Genomic DNA, 10,485 nt, shown 5'->3' with positions numbered 1-10,485 from the left:
CCTGGCACAAGATGACAGATTATCCAGCTCCAGCAAATCTTGCTTACAAATAAGTTATTATTACCTGCAATCTCAGTTAGTCATGCCTGATGTGTAGGAATACAGTACACCATTGCACTGGGAAGAGTTGAATGCTTTTCTTTCCCATTGTTTTTCTCTTCCTTCAATTATAATCAGATGGGGTTGTTTTGGGAGTTTTTGGTTTTTTTGTTTTTTAAATTGTGATTTGGAAAACTGAGAAAAATCACTAACTGTGATCACAGTGATGAGGGGCCAAGCCTCAGCATGACATGATTAGGCAGTAAGTGACAGATGACATTTCATAGAAAATTACCCCTGTTTACACTAGCCACAGCAATAGATCAGAAATAAATCAACATTCTCTGGGAAGTTTGAGTTAGAATAGATTATGATTCAGCTACAAATGTGCACAAAATGGAAGATTCTGCTAGACAGCAAATAAGTCCTGGGTGTTAAGACCTTGGGATGATTTTCCTGGGATATTTTTCTTCTTCATCTCAACAGAAACCCCACATAACCCACAAACAAAAAAGAAAAACAAACCAACAAACCCAACCCATACAAACACCCTCCCCAGAAAATCCTACATATGCCTACATAGTGCAGCAACCTTAATGTCAAGCATTTTGCACATTTTGTCTCTTCCCCTCTGAGAAGAAAACAAAAAGACATTTCAAACACAGTTTACAGCAAAAATAAAAATCTACCTAAAGAGAATAACACCACATTTTAATTTCAAGGTTTTCAGGCAGGCAGAAAGACCCTATTTTATGCACAATTCCTCAAAAATGCTTTCAGTTTTTCAGCCGGATTAATTCACTTACACAAGATAATTCTTGTGCTTTTAAAATTATTGTACTTTGAATGAGAGCTGTAATACAGAAAACTTACATGAAAATATATTCTTACTCCCATTGCAAGAGGTAACATTGCCTTTGTGTTTACATGCTAAATATAATCTCTCTTTAAAAATATACACACAATAGCAGATGCTGCATGAATTAGCAAACTAAATTAACCAAAGACAACTGAAAAATACAAACAACATTAGCATTAATAGAATGTAAGCCATGTTTACTTGCAGTTTATTTGATGGTCTCTGCCTTAATAGTCCTTGAAACGTACTTTCTCTCTACAACGTTAGGAGCGAACTAACATTTGTTTACAGTGCTGACTTATCTGTGTTTTCAATTTTGAACAGTTGGATCTTTTGATGGGACCTAAAGTCTATATGACCCACAAAGGTGGGTTATACAGGATATTTAATAGAAAGTCAGCATAAGTAAACATTAAGTATTTGAAGATTTGATGAATCTGAAACCTTCTACGTTATCAGAATTCCACAAATACACATGTATTTCAGCTGTAGAACTACAACAGAGAAGATCCCAGGTGGTGACCAAAGACTCCACAGTATGAAGCTCTGCACAGAGACACAACAAAGTAGCAAGCGCTTTGGGTGTCTTGGTTAATAACTGTGATTTAAAGTCCAATTTTCACTATTCTCCTCTCCTGGCAGAAGAAAGAAAAATTTATTTTCTGAAGTTTTTCAGTTATCAAGATGGAAACATATTAAAAATAATGAAAGTTTCAAAACTGATTAAAAAAAAAGAAAAAACCAACAAAAAACCCCCACCAAACCAAAACACAAACCAAACCAAAAAACCCACCAAAAAAAAAAAAACCACCAAAACAAAAAAAACCCTCAAACACCAAACCAACAAACAAAACCAAATAAACAAGCTTTGAAATCTCAATCCATGCATCTGACATGACATGCAGTAAATAATGGTGAGCCGACTTCTACTTTGATCAGGGCCTATCAAAGGGATCCTGTGGAGTTAAGCTTATAAATCCCACTAAAATTCAGTAGTTTGGAGACTTTAAATGTCTTAGACTCAATCAGAGCATCAATTTTTACCTTTTTTTTTTTTTTTGGCTGTCAGAAGACTTGAGCTACTTTTTTCTAGTGCTTAAGAAAACTGAGATAAGTGACATCTAAACATAATCAATATGTGCCACCATTCAATCTCTCAGTAATGACTTAATAAACCCATTATATCTAAAGCCAGGTGAGTAATTCAATGGTAATTACTTCAAATTAATTACTTCTTTTAAAAACAGCAGCAAAATGAAATTCTAACATTTCTTTAGTAACCATAAATACTTTTAGTTTGCAACTCACCGAGTAGTCATTTTCACTTTTGCTGGTGTTTGTGTAATACTGATCAGCTAATTTAAACACAAAAATCCTATGCATTTCCCAATTAAATGAATTACAGACTCTCAGTCTGAAAGTAAGCTTCGATAAAAATTCAAGAAAATTTTGAACAATATATTCTGATGCAAAAAATAAAATAAACAAAAAAAAACCACACCCAAAAAACAAAAAACAAAACACCAAAACTCCAGAAGCATCATAAATTTTAGAGCAGGACCTTTTTTTTTTTTTTTTGGTAATACATTGTCATCTTATCTACTCATCAAATCCCACATATACTGAAGCTTTTGAGAAAATAAGCACTTTATTGGCAAGGAAAAGTAGAAATTCCCCTTAGGCTTTACCGATTTTTTATTTTTTATTCTATCTTCACTTCTTAATGCTTGTTGATAGCAGTTTAAGGTCAAGACAGAAAGACAAAGTCACAACTGCTGAAGCAAACCTACTGCCAGCCCTGAAACAGCTGATGTTGAGCCTGTTCCTGCTGACCTGCAGCGTACCACTCAAGGCACCAGCGTACTCCAATGGGTGCTGCCAACATAGGCCGAGTATCATAACAGAACTACTTTTCATCCCCCACCTTCAGGTAAAACTAAACCCCAAGATCTCAGCTCAAGAGTGATGTAATTTCTGGCTGTACCTCTCTCCATCCATGCTGAATTGGGAAGCCAGGGCCAGTGAAATGCTGACCAAGTATCTCTCCTTCGTCATGGCCATCTCCTCTCACTCTCTGCTCATGCATACTCCTGCTCAAGCTCAAGTCTGCCTCTTGCAAACAATGGCTGCCTCCACCCCTGCTTGACAGCTTTCCCTGATTCCTCTCCTTCTGTCCCTCCCTCCCAGAGGACCACTGCTGTCTGGCAGACAAGACTTTCCCTTTAACAAGCCACACAGGTAAAGGGATTAAGTGATAAAGAATAACTAAATTGACAGTCTAATTTAACACTTTACATTTTGCGTGCTTTCACTGTCTGCTGTTTCAGTTCTTAGTAAAAGGTTTAATACACTTTTCATAGCGCTTAATACTGTGGAACCAAGCAGGCTTTATAAGTAGAGGTCTGGGACTTGCCCGACTGCTTAATATCCAAGGCGGCACTGTAGGATGCTACCTTTACAATCTCACGGTTTCTCATAGCAACATACCTACTCTACTTCAGGAACTTTGCTCTGGAGTCAAGCAAGCTGTTAACCTGCCCCACACCCCAGTACCTGCTCTCCTTATTTTTGAGATCTCTCTCCTATCACCACCTTCCACCACTTCCTGGCTATAATATTTCAGACCTTAGGGGCATACCTCATCCTCCAAATCCCACCAGGTAGTGCACAAGGGAGCCTTTGCCTTCACTGCATCTATGGACTGTGGCCAGACACTTTCCTCACCCCACTCCAAAACCCTCTTGCTGCCCACAGGCAGGTGGTTTCTCCTCTTGACACCCCAGCAGTTTTTCAGGTGTTGTGTCAGAATAATCGAGGTTATTGCCTGCACCAGCCTTCAGAGCAGATCAGGGATGAACAGCAGCTGCACTGAGCCATCACGAGCTCAGAGTGACACGTCTACGGATTAATAACCTGGCCTATCAGGATGGCATGTATTTGCTGCATGCAAAAGATGAGACCTCTACTTTCCAAAAAGCAGGACTTGCTTTTCAATAGACCTCTGCAGTGTCCAAAGCACCTATTTTTTCTTGTCACTGAATGTAAACAAGCTACAGTCTGGAGCAGAATATGGTTTACTAAGCCACTGAATTGATAGAGCTTCATATTCCTCTGTGACAGATGTTACAAACATGCAGACAGACAGTCCTTATTGATCCGAATGGTTTACAGAAACTCCATTTGAAAGCATATGTTTCTCTGCCTGACATTTTGACATGAATGACAAGACAAAGCCAGGAATGCAAATGTGCAAGAGAATACTGCTCCTGTGTTGTAAAACCACATTCCCCCTGTCAAAGAGCCGGGTAAACGTTGCACAACTAATCACAGCCCAGAAGACATGAGTGAGCCGATCTACAGAGACAGAACAGTAGGAGAAATCAAACAGCATGGACTTAAAACAGCAACTCGTAGCCCTATCAGCACTGCCTGATACAATCACAATTTGTCTCTCCATGTGCCAGGATCAGTCTGACCCAAGTTTCCCCATTTAGCATGATGTGGATTTTAGGAAATCTTTATGTAAAGACAGTAGCATCCAGCAGCCATGCCCATGGTTCATACCCCAGTGGGTATTCATACTGTGATATGGCATATTCCCCATTTTATTCCCAAGCCTCACCAACCCTTCCTGAGGGGCAGTTCCCACCTTGGCTACACCATCAGCACTCATCTCCAGAGACCATTGCCCCTGTCAGCTACTATCCCTGCCTCGCATCCCCCTTCCCCAGCAGCTCCCCGGTTCTCCTGTGCTCCTCCACCACCACTGTAGCAGGCCCAAGCTCTCCAGGAAGCTCACAGCAAATGCCTCACTCTAGACGTGCTTTGCCATCATCTCAGGGTCCCCACAGGGTACATGCTGACCTGTCAGCTCTTCTATTGCCATGTTAGTGGTTGCTATACCGGAAGTGGAAAGCTTTCACAACCAAAGCACCCTCCACAAAATTGGTTCTCACCATAATTCGGGCTGGCTTTAGACTCAAGGAAAGTATTGCAAAAAAGTATTTTCCTGGCCAGTTCTTAAACAGCAGCTGAAATTCAGGAACTACTTATTTTCAACAGCTTGCAAACGCTATGCCTGCCTACACCCAACGCTTCTCAGGAGAGTTTTTCCTGTTAGACATTATCCACCCAGAAGCAGCAACAATATAGCCAACACTGGAAAGCAGTACCTTGATGGATGGACAAACACAGTGTACACATGGACACATTGCTCTCCTTCACCCAGAAGACATGCCTGTCCTTTTTGCTGGGGTCCATGGGCAGCAACCACAGCCAAGCTCAGTCCTCTGGGATCCTTGCTAAGGTACCAACATGAAAAAGAGTCTGTGACTGCAGATAAAGATTTTTACCTATTTTATCTCCAATTTATTCACTGGTGAAAACTATGTCTCAGGATGAAAAACTAGTTCCCAAATCCAATATCATTGCCATTTCCCTGTGCTGCTGTTGTGGCTACTGATCGCTGAGGGACACTCCATCATTTCATGAGCCCTGGGCACTACAAGTCTGGGTGCCAAACAGCACTACCAAATGCTTGAGTTACATCCTTCAGATCTTTTACTAATAAGTATAACCACTTGAGCAGATTAAAATGATGGTTTCTATACAAGACAGGGAAACAGTTCCAGTGTCTGCTTAGATTTATTTGCAAATATGCATTTTAGCACTTTGGTGGGCTGGAATATTTTGCTTCTGTAAGTATTTAATTTGATGGGATTGATCCAATATAAACCATATAGAAAGTACATTAAACAGAAGTCAAGGCTTTTCTGCTGATATATAGAAAAAAGTGCTATAAATCTGGGATCTCTCTTCTTCACAGTTCAATCGTGATTGCATACTCTTTTGTTCTTTTAGCTGCAGTTCTCACCTGAAGTGCTGGGCTCCTTTGTGCTATACTTAACTGCTTTAAATATAATTCCATCAGAAAACAAATACAGACATCTTACAAGAGAGAAAGAAATTAACGAAAATTTTTAGATACAGAAAATCTCAAAGATATTTCCTTTAATGAGTGACTTTTTAGACTCAGTCTAAAAGCAGCCTGATAATTAACTAAAGCTGTTTTCAAGCCTCAGGTTTCATATCCCTCCACATACAGCTTCAGTTATGACATTATAACAAAGCAATAATAAAGAAGGCATTCTTTATCTTGAAAACAACTTGAGGGCATGTTGAGCTTCAATTTGTGGTTTCCCGCCTAGAAAATTTTCAGATTATTTCTACAGTACAGTCAGTACAATATATTCGGAAATCATTTTCTGTCCAGCCAGTCATCCAAGCCATTGAAGCTTCGGCAAGATGTGCAAACATATCTTTCTTTTAGTTTCAAGATTTTTCCCTACCCTGCTACTTTCCATGTCTGTGTTTATTTATGTTTGTGAGGACTTATTTTCCCCCCTTTGTACTATATAGAAGACGAACCAGATAAAAGCCTTAATGTTCTCAATACTACAGAATTTTATAACTACAATAAAACAATTAAACAATTACTGAGAAATGAAACATCTTCCAATGAGATTTACAAAAACGGGAATTTAAAAAAAAAAACGCAAAACAACTTTCTGATGGTGGTGCTCCAAGAGGACATGAAATTAATACCAGCATCAATTTCTAAGCAAGCTATCTGATTTCAATTTAAATAGGAAAAAAATAAAGTAATTTAAGCAGTATCCTGTAAGCGTACAGTTAAATAAAGAAGTCCCTCTAATCAGCCTGACAGTAAACTTACTTAAAAGAAAATAAAACTCAACAAGATACTACAGCCTTACACATCACTTGCTTCTGTTATCAGTTACCCTTCAAGCTTGGAGAAACCAAGCTTCTGCATTGCTTCCCTCCAACATGAGCACTAGCAAAGCAGCATCCTTATCCAGGCATCCAGAGACATATACAACTGATACTGCTAAGCCTTAACTCTTCTCCAAAACCAAAAAAGTTAGAGGTTTTTGGGTAGCTGTGTGAGGCTGATTTTTCCCAGCTGCAGTCCTAAAGAGCTTTTAGGAGTGTCATCTAGCAAGTAGCCTACAGCTGGTTTAGGTGCAAATCACTGATTGAAGCTGATTTTCCCCAGCTGAGTGAGAATCAAGCCAAAAAACTGGCATCATCAAACAAATAATTCCAACTCTTAAATAATATAACAACTGTTTCTTGTAGAACAAATGCTGGTTTTATTTGTTTCCTAAAAATTAAGAAAAATAACAATTAACTGAGGCCACTGCTTGTATGATGGAATCTAGGCTTCCCATATAAGTAATACAGCTTTGCTAGACATATGAGTTGTAACCACACTTTTCCTCCTCCCCCTTCACCACATGTTCATTTTACCTTTAATTTTGCTTCTCTTCAGAGTTTTCTTCTAACTTTCTCATTGGCTGCCAAACGATGTGGATTCTTTGGCTAATTTCCAACAGGTCCCCACATGTGTTGTGGTTAGATCTATGTCATTCTTTAGCTGCCCACAACACACGTTCAAGTCAGTAAAGCAAAATATAATAAAATAAAAAGGTCTGAGCACTGTGGATGCTGTACTGGTCCAGTAACATGATCTCCTCTGAAAGGAATGCTCCACCAGCCACCAAGCTAACAGCTTTTAACCTTTCTTAGAGGAGAGATATACCTAAAATTGAACAGATTTTAAGAAGAAATTTGTTCTCTAAGCTATTTCAGCATACAGTTTAAACTTTAATCCACATTAAGTCCTCAGAATAGTAATAAATATTCCTCTTTCGGATAAATTTTTGAGACTCAAAACATTTTCCTTTACAGAGCTATCAGTGAATATATGCTCATGGGAAGCAGTGCTCTCAAGCCCAATATTAAAAGCCAAATCTTCACCTACTGAAACTTGGTATACTTGACCCTTTCACTGGAGGGATGCTGATTTACAGAGGTGAGAACCTGGGTTTAAGTGTTTTATTCTGTCAGCAGGCTAAGAGAAAGTGAGTTGTTTTGCTGAGACTTCATCTACAGTGCAGCAATGGTTATCACAGCAAGGCAAATATTGGGAATTTGCAAGACAAATATTGCACACATGTAGTTGTAACTCAGCATAAAAATGTTCTATCAAGTTTCAACTCTGAAATTAAAAAGCACAATTACTCTTCTTCCATTGCAATAGAAAAACATGACATACTAAGAAATAAGAGCAATGCATTCTTCAGATTGCAAGCAGATTGCCCATGGATTGCAAGCAAATAGAAGAAACAGAGTCACATTTTTGTATGAAAATAAAGTCATTTCTAAACTAATGGATCAATAGAACAAGATGCACTACAAGTGCTGTGCCACAGCTGTCACTTTCGTGAAAGTTCATCAGCAAAAGAGCACAATAGAAGGAAGGTATAGGCACTCGATTTCTATTTCATGTACAACCACCTTTGCAATGTAAACATCCTGGAGGAACTGGAATATTTAGGGTCATATATCATTCCTTTTTTAAACACACTCGGAGGAAGTTCCACTTAAAAATCAAGGGCACAGTTTGGTCTTCAAAGTTTTTGGGAATTTCTGCAGGTTTTTTTCTACACCAATTTGCCAGATATTAAAAGTGAAGGATCAAACCTGCAGGTGGTGTAAATCAGCACAGCTCTGTGAGGGCTTTGAACTTATGCTCATTTACATCACATGGAAATTATATTTCTCACCTCTTCTGTGAGTAACTGTGCATGTATAAATATATATGCATGAGTGTGTGGTGAATACATATTGTATAGAAAGTGAATGCTTTGATGTGTCAAATTGAAGATATAAATATGAAGCAGAATATGAGACAGAATATGGAAATCATACATTCTGCATTTACTTTCAAAACTGGAAGTTATGGGGAAAGAAATATTGTTTATGTTCAAGGAGAACCTGGTGATTTGCTTAAATAATCTAAAACCAAACCACCATCACATGAAAGATTGAACAGCTTCCTGTCATAGTTGACAGGCTCAAGCTATGACTTGCTAACTATATAAACAATTACTAGACAGTGACAGATCCATTGTAAATGCCTACTCATACAGTATAGACCCTGGTGCAGCAAAGCACTCAAGACAGTTAACTTTAAGCAACTGAATAACCCCAGAGAGTTTAGTGAGCTCACTCACCTGCTTAAAATTAGTCATATATTTAATTTGAGATATGCCTTTATTAATCATTAATCATTAATCAGAAAAGCATTTCAACTTATGCCTAAAGCAGCTGCTTTCTATAGGACTTACACACATGCTTAAATACTTTTCTGAAAGAGGTCTGTGTGGTTTGATTTTTCAAGATCCTGATTGTCTTAGATGTAATACTACAGAGGACTCAAACAGGTGAGTCATATTCTATGCATGAGAATCAGTGAGATCTAACATTGTTTATAAGTTAAATCCCACTTCCAAACTCTACAGCATACAGCAAGACTAAGCCAACAGAACAATGAATATGGAGAACATTAATCATAGAATCATAGAATCATAGAATCGTAAGGGTTGGAAAGGACCTTAAGATCATCTAGTTCCAACCCCCCTGCCATGGGCAGGGACACCTTGCCCTAAACCACGTGGCTCAAGGCTCTGTCCAACCTGGCCTTGAACACCGCCAGGGATGGAGCATCCACAACCTCCCTGGGCAACCCATTCCCAAAACATACTGTATTCACAGTTTATTCCACAAATGCAGTTCAGTTTATTCAGTACCATGGCTTAGACTATTATTAAAAAAAAAATCTAACATGGTTTATGAAAGCAGTGATGCCTCACTAAAGGAAGGTTTCAATTCCCTATTCTGACCTGTGCTGCAGCAAATAAATAACATGCTTTGTGGGGAAATGGCAAAGGAACAGCTCAGACAACCCCTGATGAGCTTGTTTCTTACAACATTGGTGCAGAACCAGCAGCAGTGGCATGGCACTATCACTCTTCATCATCCAGAAGGGAGGACATGGTTGTGTGATTGCCCCATGCTGCCAAGGCAGCCAAGTTTGCTACTCACCAACCTGCTCTGGAGGATGCTCAGAATGAGGGTTGATGGCCAACCCACCCTGGTACTGCTGGGGAGGGAATACCCACTCCAGCCAAGCCCTAGCTTGCAGATTGCATCCCCATAGCTACACAAGCATTTCTTTGCACCTCACCTGGAGCATGTTCCTCTGCAGCTGCTAAAATCTTAAATTGTAATAAAAATGAGGGATTTTTCCAATACAAATAGTTGCTTCTAGTTGTCTTTACAGGTATCTAGGTGTGCTTTTTTTTTTTTCTTTCACCTATTTCTTTCACCTATTTCATAACTAATTAGTGTACTCATGGAAAGTGATGAAAAAAATCAGTGGAAGAAATGTCTATTTTTTCCTTTGGCCATAGGTTTCTTAAGATAATGATAACTATAACAAAAGAAGACAGAAAAAAATCCCAAGCTTGTGTGGGCCAAGTTTCTAAATAGGATAAATCTAGTCAGCTGGCTAGAGTATTATTCATTTTTAATTAGTTTGAAGCAAATAGTGTAATTTGTGCCAAGCTGCAAAATCAACTGTCTTCACAAGGAACCAGCTTGACAACAAAGACAAATTAATCCCTGCAAAAATACTCTAAGTTACCATCAATATTACTCAT

Source organism: Strigops habroptila, chromosome 5 (genome assembly GCF_004027225.2).
Source record: "Strigops habroptila isolate Jane chromosome 5, bStrHab1.2.pri, whole genome shotgun sequence".
Taxonomy (NCBI): Eukaryota; Metazoa; Chordata; class Aves; order Psittaciformes; family Psittacidae; genus Strigops; species Strigops habroptila.
Note: the sequence above shows the minus strand (reverse complement) of the source record.